This window comes from Dasypus novemcinctus, chromosome 7, assembly GCF_030445035.2.
Source record: "Dasypus novemcinctus isolate mDasNov1 chromosome 7, mDasNov1.1.hap2, whole genome shotgun sequence".
NCBI lineage: Eukaryota > Metazoa > Chordata > Mammalia > Cingulata > Dasypodidae > Dasypus > Dasypus novemcinctus.
In genome coordinates, this window is record NC_080679.1 from 138,190,836 (window position 1) to 138,211,520 (window position 20,685).

The window sequence follows — 20,685 nt, forward strand, 5'->3', positions numbered from 1 at the left end:
ACAAATACTGTATGATTGCATTACTATGAACCAAATACATTTGTAACATACTATATGATTCAAAAAAAATTTATATGTATTCAGTACATTTGAGAAATGTATGCTTTTATTCAACTGTGTTTTTTAAAAATTATTTATTGTTTATATTTTCAATTATTAAATGTACAAAATAAAGGTAAAAAGATATTTTATGATTCCATTGATATAAAATGTAAATATAAATCAATTTATAAAGATGACCTTTGATTAGTGGTTATGGACAGCTAGGGAAGGCATGCTAAGGGGTGTGGAGTAATGAAATACTTCTAAAAGTTTTTGTGATGATGAATGCACAACACTGGGATTATACTAAAAGCCACTGACTCTACACTTAAGATAGATGTTATGGTATGTATGTCTGAATAAAACTACTAAATAAATAAATAATTTTGCTAGAATGGCCAGAAATAGCAGCTCTGTAAGGCAGAGGAACAGAGAGAGTGAGGGATGAAGAAGTCTGTTTTCTGCTTATTCTTATTATTGAAATAATGATAATGCACTCCTAATGATGAAGTGATGCCCGCACAACTCCGATATACCAAATACCGATTGCTTGTATTCTTTGGATGTATTGTATGATTTATTAACATGTACGAATAAAATAAACGTGGGAAATAAATTCTCCCCAGAACGCAGGCCAGGGGCCAGCACTCCTCAGGCTCCTCAGAGGAGCCAGCCCCCAGCTCCGGGAGAAAGGAGCAGGGACGACAGCCTCGCTCGGGGGCAGGCTCGGCTGCGCCGGGCCAGAGGCCCCTCACGCCGCGCTTCCAGCAGCTCCAAGCAGCGGGCCTCGGTGACCCACGCCCGGGCCCAGGCCGCCTCTGGTGCACTGTGGGTGGGGACACCCCCACTTGCGGGGATCCCCTGCCCACCAGTCAGGAGCCGCCCTCACGGCGTAGGGGGAGATCGCCCTCCTTAGCGCCAGCCGGACCGCGCGATGATTGGCTGCTGCGCGCTGTCCGTCACGGGGAGGGCCACGCCCCTTCAGGGGCGGAGTCGGGGAACCGGTCCAGACCTGATTGGCCCTGGGGCTCTCAGGCCCTCAAGTCCCGCCCGGCCCCCGCGGCGGCCCCTTTAACAGCTGGCGGCAGTTGGGCGCGCGCCCCGCGGACCTGCTGCGCGCTCCCGCGGCACCCCTGCGAGCCCGAGGGCAGGAGGGACGCGGTGTCGGGGCGCACGGGGCGCTGCGGGGAGCGCTCGCCCGCCCTCGGGACCCCCGCGTCCCGCCCGCGCAGCGGTAAGTCTGGGCCCCACGTGGCGTCGGGCGGGCGCAGGCGGGGCCCCTAGGCGCAGACGAGGGCGAGCGAGCCCCCTTGCCGCGTGAGGGGCGCCCGTCCCGCGCCCACGGAGGTCCTGCCTCGCCTGCGGGGGCGGGGTCCTTCGGGGCCGGTGGGGACCAGGCAGGGCGGGCCCTGTGGGGGCTGCTTCCGCGGGCGGCGCGGCGCGGGCGGGGGCCTTACGGGGGTCCAGGCCCAGCGCGGCGGGACTGTGGGGGGTGCCCGAGTCAGAATAAGGGAGGCGGCCCTCACTCCCCACGGTCCCTCCTCGCCCACTTTCCCTACCCCCATAGTCCCTCCCCCCCACCATTCCTCCCCCCAGGGGCCCTCTGCCCACGGTCCCTCGTCCCCCCAAACGGACCTGTCCCCAGTCTTGGTCCCTCCCTACCCTCCACTACCCCCCCTCCTCCTCTTCACAATTTACCCCCCCATTGTCCCTCCTCCCCCATCCTTTGCCCCAGGGTCCCTCCCCCTCCTCAGTCCCTCCTTCCCCTCACTATCCCTTTCCTCCCCATCCCTCTTCCCCCCATGGCCCCTCCTCTGCCCACAGCCCCCCTCCCTCCCCACATACCCCCTGTTTCCCCACGGCCCAACTTGCAGCCCTGCCCCTGCCCTCCCTGCCTACCCTCCCAGGTTCCTGTTCCTGGGAGCCTCCCCTTTCGGCGCTCCCTTCCCAGGCCCTCCACTTCACATTTGCCTCCAGGCCCAGGCTGCTTCTCTTTCTTCTCCTCCCCTGGATAGGGCCAGCTGGTGCCTGCCCACTGCGTGACTTTTACCGGGGAAACTGATCTGCTCCCTGGGGAGGGGCCCTGGGAAGGCCCCGGGGGGAGCAGAGCTGACACCCGGTGTGTGCCCTCAGGGAGCACAAGGAATGGGGCCCTCTCCTGGGAGGGACTTGGGGGCAGGTTTCTGCCCAGCCCAGGAGTTTTGCAGGGACCTCAACAGTTTACAACTAAAAGTGTGTATCCAACCCAGAGGTCTGCGGGTGGCGCTCTTCCTCATCGTGGGCTTTTGCATTCTTTGGATCCAAGCCCTGGTGAGCCACTTGAGACTTTCATTTTCTCTCTTCCTCCCGTTTTACTCCTTTCAGCTTTCTGGGAGTGCACGCGGCAGGTGAGGTCTGTGGTCTAGGAGCCGGCTCCCATCGCACCCCTCCTGGCTGTGCTGCCCTGGATGCCCGGGACAGCCTGAGCCAGGACCTTCCTCAGAGCTCCCCATGGCCCCAGGGAGGCTTTTCCTTTTGGTAGTGGTTAAAGGTTTTCTTAAAACTTTGATTTGTTGGAGTAATGCTGGGTAGAAATGGTTTGTGTGTCTTGCTAAGATGCTAGCTTGTGAGGGCCGGAGGAGGTTGGCTGGCCAACAGGGGCCACCGGATTTGGGTGCCTGCTAGGGTGCACTGCACATACTGGGAAAGGGCACCTACTAGGTGCTGCTGAGGGAGCCCAGGGCTGTGCTGAGCATTTCAGGAGCTCCAGGGCACCTCTGCTTGGCAGAGGGGGTGACCCAGGTGCCTTGGGGACACCATTCTAGCCCTGCTGTGTCTGCCAAGAGCCGTCACCCAGCTGACCTTAAAGGAGCCGGCTGCAGAGGAAGCCTCTGCGCTTACTGTTCTCAGCCTCTTAGAAGAGTTGGTTCCATTCCAGGGAAGCAGTTCAGAGCTGTGGAGCAGCTGCTCTAGGTAAGACAGATGTGCTGGACCTCCTCACCCCCACCCCCTTCTTTTGACCTCTGTGCTTCCCCCTGAGCTTCTGAAGGTGGTTTTCACACGATTGCCACCCTGGAAGGGGGAAAGCCAGGCAGAGCTGCTTGGGGCTCTGTCACTTCCACACAGATGACTGTGCCATTCTCCTAATGCACTGTCACTCAGCAGATCCTAACTATGACTAGGAGGAATACAATGTTGCTCAGTGGGAAAATCTGGGGAGGTTTTATACCAAAACCTTAACAATGAAATCTTTGGATGAGGATTAGAAGTGTTTTTCTTTATTTTTTTTTTAAACAAATTAATTTTATTGATACATGCTTATTTGTTTTTAACAAATCAACTTTATTGGTATACATTAATAAAACAACAATTCATTTAAAGTGTACAACCAAAAAAAGTGCACAACCAGTGATATTTGGTATAATCACATAGTTGTGTATTCATTACCTCAACCATCATTAGAACATTTTCATTATTTGAATAATAAATAAAAATAAATGAATAAGGAAATGCCTCACCCCTTGATCTTTGTTTCCCCTGCTGAACCGCTGCTTTTTTTTTTTTGCTGTTCTTACACAATTATCTACTTATTAAGTTTTACTGAGATATATTCATATACCATACAATCTATCTGAAGTGTATAATCAGTGGCTTTTAGTATTATCACAATATTATGCATTCCACACCATCAAAAATTTTAGAACATTTTCAGTACTCTAGAAAAAACGCACACCACTTAGCAGTCCTCCCCAGCCCTATATAACTACTAATTGAACTTCAACTTTATAAATTGATTTACATTTACCTTTTATATAAATGGGATCACACAATATGTAGTATTTTGTGTCAGGCTTCTTCACTTGGCATAAGTGATATTATGTTACCATCTTTTGTTAACATACATTTGTTCAATTTCAAAGAAAACAGGCATATATGCAACTTTATCCATATTCATATATTTCACACATGGTTTTATTATGTTAAAAAAAAGCTTGGTTTCTATATTTCTTTTTTTGGTATTTATTTTTCTTGAGTAAAGGATCACATTTTAAAGTCTCTGATTTTCAACTCTTCAGTGTAACCTCACTTTTTTTAAAACTTTATTTTGTACATTTAATAATTGAATATGTAAACAATAATTTAAAAAGAAAACACTGTTGGATAAAGATACCATTTCTCAAATAAATGTACTGGATACATATAAATTTTTTTGAATGAAACAATATGTTACACAATGTATTTGGTTCATAGTCACACAATCATACAGTATTTGCCCTTTTGTGTCTGGCTTGCTTCACTCAACATAATGTCCTCTAGATTCATGCTTGTCATATGCTTTACGATTTCACTTCTTACAGCTATGTAATATTCCATTATGTGAATACACCACAATTTACTTACCCATTCATCAGTTGATGGACGCTTGGGTTTTTTCCAACATTTGGAATCGTGAGTACTGCTGTAGTGAACTTTGGTGTGCAGATGTTTGTTGGTGTTACTGCTCTTCATTTTTCTGGATATATACGTAGTAGTGATATTGCAGGGTCATGTAGCAAGTTTATATTCAACTTCTTTAGGAACTGCCAAATGGTCCTCCATAGGGGCTGTACCATTCTGCATTCCCACCAACAGTGAATAACTAACTGTTCATTTCTCTCTTCATCCTGTTCAGCAATTGTGGTTTTCTATCTGTGGCAGGGGGTGATCATTTGTATGGGGTGTCAGCGATGGGGAATAAATAGGAGGAGGCTCACCTGGGCATACGTAAAAGGCATATAAATGTGTTCAGATGTTCATGGGGCATTGCCATGGTGGGTGGAGACTCATATAATAACTGAAGGAATATCCAATTCCCATCCTGGGGAGCACTGCCACATTCTCTAATAGGTCAGCAAGAATCCCCCAAATACAGGGGCAATGACTAGTGAAGGAGGATGGTCTACTTATGGGTCTTTGATATTGATGACTATAAGAACCTTTACTCTTTTTCTTTTTTTAAAAAGATTTATTTATTTATTTATTTCTCTTCCCTCCCCCCCACCCCAGTTGTCTCTTTTCTGTGTCTGTTTACTGTGTCTTGTTTCTTTGTCCACTTCTGTTGTTGTCAGCAGCACAGGAATCTGTGTCTCTTTTTGTTGTGTTATCTTGTTGTGTCAGCTCTCTGTGTAGGTGGTGCCATTCTTAGGCAGAGTGCACTTTCTTTCATGCTGGGCAGCTCTCCTTACTACGCGGGGGACATCCCTGCATGGCACAGCACTCCTTGCGTGCATCAGCACTGCTCATGGGCCAGCTCCACATGGGTTAAGGAGGCCCAGGGTTTGAACTGTGGACCTCCCATGTGGTAGATGGATGTCCTAACCACTGGGCCAAGTCCATTTCCCAGAACCTTTACTCCTGAAATTGAAACCTAGCCTAGTATTATAGGTTGCTAAGAATTGCCTTCTGGGAGCTTCCTTTTTGCTCAAATGTGGCCTCTCTCTAAGCCAAACTCAGCGTATAAATACATTATTTTCCCCCAGTGTAGGACATGAATCCTGGGGATGAGCCTGTCTGGCACCAAGGGATTATAACCAAGCACCAACTAGCAATGCAACTGGAAAAAGCCCTTTACCAAAAGGGGGAAAAGGTCAAGACAAATGAGTTTATAAAGCTAAGAAACTTCAAAGTGAGTTTCTGCACATCTCAGCAGGATCTTACTGACTGCCAAAGTAGGTACTATCCCAAATTTCAGGGCTCCTGAGGGTTCTGGAGATATCCAGACACTATAGTCAGCAGAGCATTTTCATTATCTCAGTGATAATAATAAAAAACAAACAAAAAAATCCACCACCCCTCAATCTTTCTATACTTTCTTTGTTGTCCACAGCTCCCCTTTCTGGCTTATTTTGCACAAATACTTTTTTCTTTCATCTATAAACTGATTTCTATTTACATTTTTTATAAATGGAATCATACACTATATTACACAATACTTTAGTTCATTGTAATGCAATTTTCCTGTATTTGTCCTTTTCTGTCTGGCTTGCTTCACTCAACGTACTGTCCTCCAGGTTCATCAGTGTTGTCAATGTTATGACTTCATTTCTTCTTACAGATGCATAATGTTCCATTGTGTGAATATACCACAGTTCAAATATCCATTTATCAGTTGATGGACACCTTGGTTGTTTCCAGCTTCTGGCAACTGTGAATAATGCCACTATGAACATAGATGTGCAGATGTCTCTTCATGTCACTGCTCTCACAGTTCTCAGTTCTTCTGTGTATATACCCCATAGTGGTATTGCAAGCTCATGTGGGAAATCTATAGTCAACTTCTTTAAGAACTGCTGAACTCCACAGTGGCTCTACATTCTGCATTGCCAACGACAGTGAATACGTGTTCCTATACACGTTCTTTCCAACATTTAGTTCTCTGACATTGAATACTTTTTCATATGTTTTTTGCCATTTGTATTTCTTCTTTTGGCAAATGTCTATTCATGTCTTTAGCCCATTTTTAATTGGGTCATTTGTCTTTATATTGTTGAGTTGTAACATATCTTTATATATCATGGATATTAAACCCTTATTGGATATGTGATTTCTGATTATTTTCTCCCATTGAATTGGCTGCCTTTTCACCCTTTTGACAAAGTCTTGTGAGAAGCAAAAGTATTTAATTTTGAGTAGTTCTGAATTATCTGTTTTTTCTTTTGTTGTGTGTACTTTGGGTGTAAGGTCCAAGAAATCACCATGTACCATGAAGTCTTTAAGATATTTCCCTACATTTTCTTCTAGTCGTTTTATGGCCCTGCCTTTTATATTTAGGCCGTTGATCCATTTTGATTTGATTCTTGTATAGGGAATGAGATAAGGGTTCCCTTTCATTCTTATGGTTGTAGATATGCAGCTCTCCCTGTACAATTTGTTGAAGAAACTGTTTTTTCCTGTTAACATGGACTTGGTAGATATGTCAAAAACTAGTTGACCATAGAGGTAAGGGTTTATTTCTAGACTTTCAATTCTATTCCACTGTTCAATGTGTCTCTCTTTATGCCAGTGCCATGTTGTTTTGACCACTGTGGCTTTGTAATATGTTTGAAGATCAGACAGTGAAATTCTTCCTATATTATGCTATAGTATAGTATACTATACTTTTTTAGAATACTTTTGGCTATTCAGGGGTACTTTCCCTTCCAAGTGAATTCAATAATTGCCTTTTCTATTAATGTGAAGTAAGCTGTTGGAATTTTGATTGGTATTGCATTGGATCTTTAAATCAGTTGGGTTAGGATTGACATCTTCATAATAGTCTTCCAGTCCATGAACATGGAATATCTTTCCATTTGTTTAAGTCTTTCTAACATTTCTTTTAGTGTTGTTTTGTAGTTTTCTGCTTATAGGTCCTGTACTTCTTTGGTTAAATAGATTCCTGGGTGTTTTAGTCATTTTGTTGCTGTTGTTAGTGGAATTTCCCCCCAATTTCCTATTCAGATTATGCAGTACTAATGTACAAAAACATTACAGATTTCTGCATATTGATCTTGTATCCTGCCACTTTGTTGAACTCATTAGCTCAAGTACCTTTGTTTTGTAGACATTTCTGAATTTTCTAAAAATAGGATCATGTCATCCACAAATAGAGTTTTCTTTCCTCTTTTTCCTATTTGGATGCCTTTACTGTATTCTTTTTCTTGCTCTAGCTAGAGCTAGTACAATGTTAAATACCAAGGTTGCTAGTGGGTGTCTTGTCTTGTTCCTGATCTTAGAGGGAAAGCTTTCAACCTTTCCCCACTGACTAAGATGTTGGTTGTGTGGTTTTCATGTATACTTTTTATCATATTGAGGAATTTTCCTCCTATTCATATCTTTTGAAATGTTTTTATCAAGAAAGGATGCCAGATTTTGTCAGATGCTTTTTCCGATTTTTTATGATTTTTTTTGATTGAGATGATCATGTGTTTTTTTCCTTTCAGTTTGGTAATGTGGTTGATTTTCTTATGTTGAATGAGCCTTGCCTACCGGGAATAAATCCCACTTGGTTGTAATGTACAAGTCTATTGAGATGCTCCTGAATTTGATTTACAAATACTTTGTTGAGAATTCTTGCATCTATGTTTAATAGAGAAATTGGTATATAATTTTCTTTCCTCGTGGTATCTTTATTTGGCTTTGATTTTACAGTGATGTTGGTTTCATAAAAAGTGTTGGGTAATTTTCCCTCTTCAATTTTTTGAAAGAATTTGAACAGGATTGGGGTTAATTCTTTTTGAAATGTTTGGTAGAATTCACCTGTAAAGACTTCTTGTCCTGGACTTTTTGATGGGAAGTTTTTGATGATGGATTCAATGTCTTTAAGTGTGAGTGGTTTGTTAAGTTCTTGCATTTCTTATAGTGTCAGTGTAAGTTGTTTGTGCATTTCTAGGAATATGCCCATTTCATCTAGGTTGTCTAGTTTGTTGACATATAGTTTCTCATAATATCCTCTTAGGATCCTTTTTATTTCTGTGGGGTCAGTCATAGTTCTTCCCTTTTCTTCAGATTGTATTTATTTGCCTCTTTTTTTTCTCTGTTATTCTTAGTAGGGGTTTGTAAATTTTACCTATCTTCTGAAAGAACCAGCTTTTGATTTTGATTTTCTCTAAAGTTCTTTTTTCTTAACAATTTCATTTATTTCTACTTCACTCTTTGTTATTTCTTCTGCTTGCTTTGAGGATTGGTTTGTTGTTATTTTTCTAGTTTGTCTTGTTGCTCAATTAAATCTTTGCATTTAGCTCTTTTTTTCTCTTTTAATATAGGCATTTAGGGTTATAAGTTTCCCTCTCAAGACTGCCTTTGCTGTATCTCTTTTTTTTTTTTTTTTTTGTGACATGGATCACAGTGTTTACTGCAGACTTATTGGCAGTGGTCAGAAACAAAAACAAGGCAAATATCCATCAACAGAAGACTTGATACACAAAGTGTGCTATAATTGTACAGCAGAATGTATGAAAGCAAAATAAAATACAGCTCTGGCAACAACTCAGATTTAAAGTTTCAAAATAGGCAAAACTACATTTCACAGTGCTGTATATTTTAATTATTTTAAGTCAACCTAGTGATTATTGATATGGGGAGAGAGATTATTAGACACAAGAGTCATTGGATGTGGGGGTACTCTGGAAAATCGCTATTTTTTCTTTTTTTGATGAAGCATATGGTTGACTTTATTTTACTTTTTAATATTTACTTAAAGTTTTTTGTCTTTTTTTAATGTTACTTTCAAAAAATATGAGGTCCCTACATACCCCCCATCCCCCTCACCCCACTCCTTGCCCCATAACAACAACCTCCTCCATCATCATGAGACATTCATTGCACTTGGTGAATACATCTCTGAGTACCGCTACACCTAATGGTCAGTAGTCCACACCATAGTCCACACTCTCCTACAGTCCACCCAGTGGGCCATGGGAGGACATACAATGTCTGGTAACTGTCCCTGCAGCACCACCCAGGACAACTCCAAGTCCCGAAAATGCCCCACCTCACATCTCTTCCTCACACTCCCTACCCCCAGCAGCCACTATGGCCACTATCTCTACACCAGTGCCACATTATCTTTGATTACTAATCACAATAGTTCATGAATAGAATATCAGTAAGTCCACTCTAATCCATACTCTATTCCTCCATCCTGTGGACCCTGGAATGGTTATGTCCTCTCTCCCTCTATATTGAGAAGAGACTTAAATTCCACTTGGATGATGGGTGCAATTCTCCTGCATGTAGTTATAGGCACTCTTGGCTCCCTGGTGTGGTGGTTGACCTTCTTCACTTCCATGTTAGCTGGTGGAGTAAGTCCAATAAACCAGAGTGTAGGAGTTGCAAGTCTGTTGAGGCTCAGGGCCTGGCTGTCACATGGGCAGTCCAGAGATTCAGGTCCCCTGAGTTCACACTAAACCCCAGTGCCAATCACAGATCCAGTAAAAGTAACAGGAGAGGCTTGTGAAGCAAGATCACACCAGAACACAAACTCCAAAGTAGGGCCAACTGACATGGCACTGAACTCCATCCACCATGACCATAGAACCTTTGGGTCTCTGTTGCCCTCAGAAGAACCAATACTGGGGTTGTATGTACTTTATCTGTCTCTGGGGCTCTGCTGAGGTGTGCATAGGTGTGATCCCTCTGATAACATCCCAGCTCTTTTTGGAGACCCATAGCCATATAAGCTCATTTGTCCTTTCTATTTCCCCTTTTATTCAAGGTCAAAAAGCATTTTAACTCCTGATATTATATATAGGCTGAGATATTCTGTGGTCTGAGTTGACCCTTTTATTCAAGGTCGTTTTCTAGTTACATCATCAGCTGGTACTTGGTAGTAATCCCTCAGCACCAGGGAGGCTCATCCCTGGGGGTCATGTCCCATGCTGGGGGGAAGGCAGTGCAATTACATGCTGAGTTTGGCTTTGAGATGGGCCACATTTGAGCAACAGAGAGGCTCTCAGGAGGTAACTCTTATGCACCCTGCAGCTCTAGGCCTTGTTCTTATTTCAGGTGCACATACAAGCATATTCATTAGTATCAAGAGCTAATTGTTGGACCTTCCTTCTTTTTTGGTCTTTGCCATTCACTTGGGGGATTGTTGCTGTTCCTTTAGGGACTGTGATAGAGCTCCCCTGGCTAGGAACTCAGGACTCCCTCAGTTGTTTTTAATTGTATCCACTATGAAAATATCCAGACATTTTTGTGTACCCTGGATATATGCCCTCTAGAATTCCCTGCCAACCATGTGTCCCCTATCAATAACATCCCACACCAGTATTCCTCTGCTGCCATTGTTGAACCTCTCTGTGATCCAAAACTTCTTGAAAAGTGAAGCCCAATATAATGTCAGGTTCCCTTATAAGTAAAATGGAATATAGTGATGAGTTTAAAGGTTAGATATAGAATACATATTAACTTGGAAAAATTAAGGTAAAAACAAATTGGGGTATCAAAAAATTTAAAAATGCAAAAGCTCTGTTTTTGGTGTTTTGCCTACCATCACTGCAATAAGTGTTGCCCTGTATGCAACTTGACAAGGCAACTACTTCCGTCTTTTCCTCTGTGTCTATGTCCTATCTTTTTCTTTTCTGTTTTCTAATTATTAAGCTTATCTTCACAAGAGTTTTAGATCACAGTAATTCGTATATACCATATACAGTACTCCCACATATCCAACATAAAACCTTTTCCCTTCCACAGCAATAATCTTTTTACATATTCATACTATATATACTGAAACTGATGTACAGATATTGAGACAATAGCTTTCAAACAAGGGAACATTTGTGTTTACATTGTGGTTTATATTTTATTCTATACAATTCTCTAAATTTTTAGTTATCTTATTTTTTACATTATTATTTACATTTTAGCCTATCAGCCCCTATACATTTTTTATGTAATTTTACATGTCTTATATCCGTCCTTGCGTACTCTTGTGAAACACTTCTATTGCCTACACAGTTACATTGGTTCCATCTATTCAATACCTCTTTCCCCCTCCCCTTAAGGCCCACAGTGACAGACAATCTTCATTGCTTGAAGGGCCATGTTTAGAGATACTTGCAACACTGTTGAGGGATTGACATGCTCAACTGCCCTAAGCCCTGGGAGCCACCATTTCTCTGGAGAGATACAGTTCCCTCTATTTGATGGCATCAGTCCTCCCCAGGATGTGGGTATGCCTTCACTCTCATTATTTCTGTCTCTATCCAATGATATAACCCACTATAGCAAAATGAGCATTCACATATTCCCTAGGAGCCTGTCCTTCTTCATATTATCCCCTTTAAGCAACTTAAACAGGTAACTTTCCTTATTATATTTTTGAAAAGGTTTTCTCAGCATTGTACTCTCAACCAAATACCTGACAATCTCCTATGTTTGTATGTTTCCCCACCCTCCCCCCAATTCCTTGGGCAATATTACCCATCCACCAATCCCTAGCCCCCCATAAACCTGCAAAGCCCCACCCAAAGGTAACCCTGTGCCCCATTTTATCCCTTCCTAGTACAAATACCTCCAGCTTATCATAGAGTTCACCCATGTAGGTGTCAGCTTACATCCTTCCTCTACCCGCCCCCCCCCCCCCGATTTCCTGTAAGCCTATCATCCAGTCTCAAGCTCTCTGATGCAGCTTGGTTTACTTATTTCATATCATTGAGGTCATGTAGTATTTGTCCTTCAATGCCCGGGTTGCTTCACTCAACATAAATTTCTCAAGATTCATCCCTGTTATCACGTGTGTTTTTAGTGTATTTGTTCTTAAAGCTGAGTAGTATTCCATTGTATCTATGTACCAGAATTTATCCATTCATCTGTTGATGTGCATTTGGGTTGATTCCAACTGTGGCGATAGTGAACAATGCTGCTCTGAATATTGGTGTGCATATATCGGTTTGTGTCCTTGTTTTCATTTCTACTGGATATATACCCAGCAGTGGAATTGCTGGGTCATATGGCAAATCTATGGTTAGTTTTTTGAGAAACCACCAAACTGTCCTCCAGAATGGTTGGATCCTTCTGCATTCCCACCAGCAGTGAATGAGTGTTCCCATTCCTCCACATCCTCTCCAGCATTTGTAGTCTTCTGTTTTTTTCATAGCTGCCAATCTTATGGTAGTAAGATGGTATCTCATTGTAGTTTTGATTTGCATTTCCCTGATAGCTAGACATTTGGAGCATTTTTTCTTGTGCTTTTCAGCCATTTATTTTTCTTCTTTGGAAAAGTGTCTATTTAAATCTTTTTCCCATTTTTAAAATGTGTTGTTTATCTTTTTATTTTCAAGATATAGGAGTTCTTTATATATGCAACTTAGGGAGGTATTAATTGAGATAAGACACCTGAAAATCACTCATAAACCAGAAATATATCATCTCTCCTCATGACCTACTGTCAAGAAATTCTGGATACATTAACCTGGGGTATCCATCCCCTAGTCCTCTGTATCTGAATGGTGCAAAACAGTCAAATGTGTCTCCAAGAGGAAGCCACTCACTCAAGAAAGCAGGAAAGAGCTTCAGCATCAGCACGAGGGTGAATGTGCCTCTGGGCCAGGGACTTGAAGCACTGCCAACACCAGAAGTTCTGGTAAACACTCTTGGGCTACAGGAGTCATCCTTGGACTGGGTGGAGGGAGGACCTCTGTCCATGGAGGCCCCCTGTGGCCTGAAGAAAGCATTCCCTGGAGGAATACTGGGGGCCAACTGGGCAGCTCATGGTAGAGCTTGAGGAGGAAGGCCTGGGATCCAGCCTCCCTCAGCAGACTGGGTGCACCCCACAGCTGAGGCTGGGATCAAGGGCTCCAGAGCAGAGGTCCTCAAGATCCCAGGAGGGGCAAGCTGAGCACCCCCACAGAGGATCCTTGGGTCACTTGAAATGTGGGGCATCTGAGGAAGGATAAAGGGCTGAGTAGGAGGGGGCTCTGCTGGTCCCACTAGTTTTCTGATTTGAATAATGATCTTCTCACCTCCAGTCCCAGTGGAGACAAGGGCCCCCTTTCCTGTCACCAACTGTGGTCTGGGGAAAGCAGGCAGCAGCAGAGAGCTGCCAGGAAGGAAAGATGGGGGTAGGTGCTGCCCCAAGAGAGGTGGGTGTGGTGGGCCAGGAATGGGTGAAGGGATTGGCAGGGCAGTGCCAGGATACAGGGAGACTCCAGAGTTCATGGTCTTGTCTGGTCCCAGCACTGGAGATGCTGTAGAGATGGGAAATGGGTGGATTTAGAGGCCACAAAGGCAACATTCTTGAGGCTATCAGGAGCTGTCCTTTACTCATTGGGAAATTGAGAGCTGGAAAAAGTGCTTATTAAAAATTTCTTCACCTACACAGCTCTGGATCTACCCAGACATAACTAAGATAGTTTTATCTTAATCCAATCTTAATAGTTACTCTTTTTTCTCAGCTCCCAAAAGGACATCAACCAGACCTTCCCAGTTTAAAATATCAACTGAAGGCAAAACCAGAGAATAGCATCAGAAGCATCAATATCTGAATCTAAACTGTCACTGATAAATCACTGAAACTGGAACAACAGTTATGAGTTTGACATGCTTGAGATGACACAGGACTGGAAATTTGCAGGTACCCTCCTCACAAGACCCCTGGAAGGTCTAAAGTCATCACTTGTTTCTTGTTTTGGACTTGCTTTTCTTTTCATCTCTCCCCATTTTTTTCCCTACTCAAATTCAAGTTCCCATTCTCAGTTTGAACTGGTTTTGGGAAGATTCTCCCAGTTTCTTGCTTGTGCACTTGCAATAAATCACCTTCTCACTGAGAGATATGTTTCTCCTTTGTGGTGCTGGAACAGGCATGCCGTTCTGTTGGAATGGCCATGCATACGTCAAGAGAATCAGAGCTATGAATTTCAAAAAGTGAGCAGGCACCTAGGTGGAGGAAATTCAGTATAGCACCTGTCCCTCTAGTGATTTTAGGTTCTAGAACTCCAGATCAGGGTTTTCCCATAAGCGGACTTGCTCCCATTCAGTGAGCCTCCCAAACCTCTGAGTGCTAAGGAGAAAGAAGCACGTGCTATCAGGACAGTCCCTCTCTGAGGAAATCACTACCAGAAATTCAGCCAGACTCAGTATTTGGTGAAGGCATTTGGTCAGCCTCTTGACCAAAGAACTGGTGTCAAGGAATTCTTTGGAAAAAATACCCCTCAGCATGCTCACGAGCAGATAAGGGATGTTCTTTTGGGTAAGTTCTAGGCATCACAAAGGCATCATGAAGGTGGTAAGTTCTTAAGATTATGTTCTGCATCATCTCTTCAGACTGTTACCAATACTACTATTACTTCTAGTACTATTAGTGACAGAGTAACAGATACCTAATTGTATCTCTTCTCCTTCCCCTCTTCAGAAAGAAACCACCCTTCATTGAGTGTTTTACTGAAAATAAATAGCAGTCACTATCCATTCCATGACCATGAAGTATTCATGGACTATGAGCAACATCGTCACCTCAACTTTAAAATGAAGAGCTGAGGGTTCACCGTGAGGAATTAGAGAAGATGAATTGGTTGAGCATCTGAGTTTACACAGTTTAAGAAAGAGTCATAAAATCCAGGTAAACCCAATCTCTAAAACTAGCTGAAGTTTTACCACAAGTGCCCTGGAAACATTGAATCAAGTAATGAAAGCACAAGGCCTCTGGGCTGGTAGGAGCTTAGAGGCTCTGGGCTGGGACAGTTAGAGTAACTTCCAGGCTGCCTCACAGGCAGGCTGTTTCACTGCTGACTTGGCCACGATGAACTCTACCGAAAAGTTTTTTTATGTTAGACCATTGATTCTAACTGTCCCCATAGGATCTCATTTACTCCAGGTCATATTCTTCCAGTAAAATAATAAGTTCCCAGGTGCCTGAAGTAATGACAAAGGGTGGAGACAAGCCTCTCTACACTACCACACAACGTAAACCCGCTGCCATTTAATACACTTGTTATGTTGCTTTTTTCTAGAGAGAAACTTTCTGCATCCAAACTTTCTCATACCTATTGTAGCCCTCTCACATATCTAAGGAGACCCCTTCCTCAACTCTAAGTCTTGGCTTTCCAACCTACCCCACTAATTTCCAGGTGAGAGGTTCTTAGTGGAGTCCAGTGATTTCTCCTTCCTCGAGATTCATCTCAAATCTTGTTCCAAGAAGATGGGCCAAATTTGAATTTCTATGGATTTGAAGGATGTCAGGGACCCTGATAACACACCACCTTATCCTAAGTGCTTACCTTTTGAAGTCACCTTGGTACACTTGGACACTGACCACCACTATCTGACAGCCTCTAGCAAAGATTCAATTCTACGCCCTGAGAGTGAACCGCCCTGAGAGTGAGCCGCTGCCAACAGATTCTCAGGAATCCACGGAAAGGGTGGAGAAGTTTGAATCTCAACAGGACTAGAATGGAGCACTCAGACATTCTACAGGGGGGAGGGGCAGCGGGCAGGTGGGCTTGAAGTGGGGGAGGGTATAACCTCATCCAGGACTCTGACAGGGGAAATTGCAAGTGGTCCCTTCAGAGTATACTGGGACAGCACAATTATTAGGGACTTTGTTAGAGCAATTTATTGAGTCTTCCTAATTCATAGCACAAAGACTTCTTCCTAGGTTCTATACTTAAATTATTTATAAATAAACATTGGTTTGTGCTGGAAAGCCCCTCCACATCAAAGAACTCCAGGCTTGTATGCTTACAGGAAAAATCAATGCTTTTTTCTCATTAATTGGTTGTTACATGTTTAAAATTTACATTTCAATGATTTTGATTGCTTTTAACAGGTAAATATTGCATGGTGAAAGTCAAATTTTGCACAATGGAAAATGTAGTGAGAAGTCTTCCACCCACCCACTTCCCCTGGCATCCCAGTCCACATCAGCAGTGGACACTAATGTTTTTGCTCCTTTTGCATCTTTCTGGGAAAATATCATGCAACTAAAAGCAAACACGATGTAAATTCATTATAAACATTTTATGTTTATTTCTGATTTTAAACAGTTTATACAAGAGTATATATTTGTTATCTAGTATCAGTTTTACTGCAATTACTGTCTTTCAGCTGGTAGCTTGTTTTCAGCTCTTCTTTCCTTAGCATATGCTACAAGAAGTTCTTCAATTAATAAAACCTTTAAAATATCCCTAAGAATAATGCTCCCAGTTGTAGCAAATAAAATAATAAACCCCAGTAAATTTTGAAATTCAGTAAACAATGAATTATATTCTAGCATAAGCATGTCTCAAATTGTATATGCCAAATATGCTAATACACATTATTTTTATGAGATTTAAGTTTAACTAGGTGTCCTCTTTTTCATCTGGCAATGCTACATAAGAAGTGTAACCCATTACGTTTTTAATGGTTACCCCATAAAGAAAAAGAAACCACTGAACCTACAGTAAAGACAACTGATGGGAAACGGACTTTGGCCCAGTGGTTAGGGCGTCCGTCTACCACATGGGAGGCCCGTGGTTCAAACCCCGGGCCTCCTTGACCCGAGTGGAGCTGGCCATGCACAGTGCTGATGCACGCAAGGAGTGCCGTGCCACACAAGGGTGTCCCCCGCGTGGGGGAGCCCCATGCGCAAGGAGTGCGCCCGTGAGGAGAGCCGCCCAGCGTGAAAGAAAGTACAGCCTGCCCAGGAATGGCGCCACCCACACTTCCCATGCCGTTGATGACAACAGAAGTGGACAAAGAAACAAGACGCAGCAAATAGACACCAAGAACAGACAACCAGGGGAGGGGGGGGGAATTAAATAAATAAATAAATCTTAAAAAAAAAAAAAAAGACAACTGAATTTGTATCTGTGCTCCACCAAAACCCGTGATTTTTACATTTCTACTGAATCAGAAAACAGTCACAGGAAGTATTACAAAGTCTGGATTTTTATTCTACTTCATTGCTAAGAAGCCTGCTAAGAATTTCGCCTCAAGTTTAAGGACTCAAGAAAGCCATGAACTAGTTTCTGGACTCAGATTACCAAATGTCCTATGAAAGCTATCAAAAAAATAACCTTCAAACAAAATCTTACTGAGTCCACATTTACTGTACATATTAAATAAACTCACTAAAAAATATTCTAATATGGGAAAAGTCCTAGGATACAACTAGCAATGGAGTTCAGAGGAAGCATAGCTTTGAAGGAGTTTCCAGATCCCAAATACTTTGCCAGGATGGTTCTATAAGGAACCCTGCTTCTGAATAGGAAAAAGGGCATATTCTTTGAAAGGCCATGAGCCAGAAGAAAAGAAATGCAGCCAAGGCATGCATAAGCAATCCTTCCAATCTGAGGACATGGCCCTAGGCTAGACCTCTTCTAAAACACTTCACGGAGGACCCTATCTCAGGGCATGGGACTGTCCTCCACATCTGTGAGTCTAAACATCATGAGTGGTCCTTTCCCACATGCTTTCTCCCAGAGCCAGGGATGGCTGCTCAGGTTCCTGGAGAAGAGGCATGACCTGAACACGCCTCAAAGAGCCTTTAGGCTTCACCTCCTGCCTCTCCTCCATGCCCCTCCCAGGACCTGGTCCCTGCAGGACCTGGCAGATTGGTGCTTGGGCACGTGGCTGTGGGGCAAGGCTCTGTCACATGTTCTCTGGTGCTCCAACCACCTCTGATGTCAGTTGGGAACTGGTTTCAGAAGGGAAACGCATGTGCACAGGGAGGAGGGTGAGTCCATAACTGTGAACCCCAGGGTCTGTGGGGCAGGGGTTGTCCCATCACGCTAGTCCCACCACTTCCACCTGCTTTTCTATGTCAGTTGTATAAAAAATAAAGGTGAAGAGTGCGCCAACTCGTGACTTTCTAGTGGTGTCTCTGGGCTCAGGACTTTGTGTGCTCCTGTGAATCAGGAGCTTTTCCCTAAGGCTGTGGCTCTGCCCTCACTTGTCCCTTCTACTGTGGGGGGAGCATCTGTACCGTGGGAGGGAGGAGCACTGCAGACCAGACTGGCTGCATTTGTTCAACTAGATGGTATAGAGTTAAATTAACTTTAAATTGTTAATAATGTGACCTAAGTCTATATCTGTTACATTGTGATAATACAAAAAATGAGGGAAAATATTTCAGTATATAAAATACCTTCTATTGAGGAAAGAGGGAACACTAAACATTAAGTGCAAATCCAGCATATCTTGGATATTTCACTATATTATTTTTAAGGTAGAAATATTAACCAGTGTTCCTGAGGAAACCATTATTTTATCACGAACGTGAGAGTCTTTGCTTCATGGAATAATAAACAGTTTTTCAAGGTCTGGTGTCAATTGTGATGGATTTTCAAGCACAGATTATATATAATAGATATAAGATTTGGGCAAAAACGGACAAAAGTATGTGAGTCAATTGACTAAATGCAATTTACAAAAGATAATGTGTGTTTTCTAACTACTTGTAAAATTTGTGCTGCACATGCCATATGCTATTAAATGATTGAAATGTATTCTCTATATTTATATATATACACACACAGAATTATTTTAGAGAGAGTTGATTCACAGTGTTAAACCTGGCTACATACCACTACATACATAACTGGGGCTTTAACTACTTTTATGATTGTACCCAGGAGCTGAGTTCCTCCGGGTGGAAGTGTGATTCATGGGGTTGTTAGCAGGTCAGTTAGTGTATTTGAGGATAGAAGGATGTTTTGTACCTGATTGTAGGTATGCAGAGAAGAGGTTGATTGTGTATCTGAAAATGTGATATTCTATACATGTATTGCTGGGCCTCTTATGGACTGTAGAAATTCAGGGTGTGTGAGCTCTATTGTGCATGTCTTTTGGAAGTGTGTTCACATGAATTGAAAGTTTGACACTTGTATTTGCATTTCATAGGTTGGTTGGAATGTGATGGATACCTTGAAATCTGTGAATCAGTGGTGTCTGTGTGGATATTTGGGGTTAAGTGGAGGACCTGACTATTTTTTCAGTGAGCCTGAGGCTTTGGGTTCTTGGATCCTGTGAGATGCAGTGCATGTATATCAAGGAATTGGTGTTATGTATTTGCAGTTTGAGGCTATGGAAACATTATATGCTGTGTGTGCTTTCCCCATGATTCTTTGGGAATTTTGTGTGTTTAAGTTTGGAATTGCCTCTGCATATGCATATGGGCAATGCTAGGGAACATGTCAGTACATTAGTTGGTAGGGACTCTGTATCTTCTGTATATTGGTTGGATGTGTGGGATAATTGAAATGTACTCAGGGTACGTTGAGTGGTGATGTATGTTTGGGTGACTTTCAGGAGTTGTGCATAGATATTTTGGTGTTGAAGGGAAACTGTATAATAGTGTATGAAGCTGGCAGATGTATATGTTCAGATGGAAGGATTGTAGGGTTTCACGTGCCTATTCTGGAAGATGCTGGAGATAGGTTGATGATCATTAGCAACTGTAGGGACTAAGTAAATGCCAGAGCTGTATGTGTATTTGGTGATACAGGGTGGTATTTTTTCATATTTGTATTGTATAGGGGAATTGTGGGTAAAATTGAGGCATGTGGTACATTTTATATATAATGTGTGTGTACTCTGGGTCACAGTAATTTGGATATATATTTCCCAGTAGTATGTTATTAAAGCTTTCAGTAGAGAGTTATTAGTATGTCTTGTGGACACTTGGTATGTGTATATATATCTCATTGAATGGTGGGGTTGTGTGTTTATACGTGGAAGTGAACATCTTCGTGTGCTTGAGCTGATCTCACAAATCCCACACCATGGTTTTGCTTAAACAGCTTATGTTGGTGTCTCATTTGAGACTGGGGTCCAGGTCAAAGTGTGGGGAAAACTTGCTTCCTCTGAAAGCCTGTAACATTCTGGTGCATCTTCTGGGAATCCTTGCAGTTCCTTGGATTGTTTCTCAGCCTCTGGTCAGTTGGTGGTATCCTTTCCTTCCAAGCTTCCGTGACTTCTTGCTTCTCTTCCTCAGGCCTACAGCCATGTGGAGCAGGACCCACCCACCATTTAGATGGGCTGTGCATGACCTGAAAATGAAAACCAGAGGAAATCCTGTTAACACTGGGTTGACAGCCACAGGAAAGTGGATTAAGGTTAAACACAGGTCAAATTGCCGGACCTAATTCAATCTACCACAGTGGGATGATTGTATGTATTGGAAGTATGTCTAAATTTTTGAGTTGTGGGAGTGGGGGTATCTAAAAC

General features: G+C 42.8%; 1 long non-coding RNA gene across 2 annotated transcripts; it reads left to right on the forward strand.

Moving 5' to 3' along the window:
• The first annotated feature begins 1,194 nt into the window (after nt 1–1,194).
• On the forward strand, nt 1,195–20,573 carry LOC131279245 (uncharacterized). Of its 2 annotated transcripts, none has more exons than XR_011649302.1 (4): nt 1,195–1,276; nt 13,935–14,113; nt 14,891–15,097; nt 20,453–20,561. It is a non-coding gene; the product is annotated as an uncharacterized lncRNA (long non-coding RNA). The 2 variants fall into 2 exon arrangements; XR_009186649.2 differs by lacking the exon at nt 1,195–1,276 and adding an exon at nt 9,189–13,123 and having other exon boundaries at nt 20,453–20,573.
• The last annotated feature ends 112 nt before the right edge of the window (nt 20,574–20,685 follow it).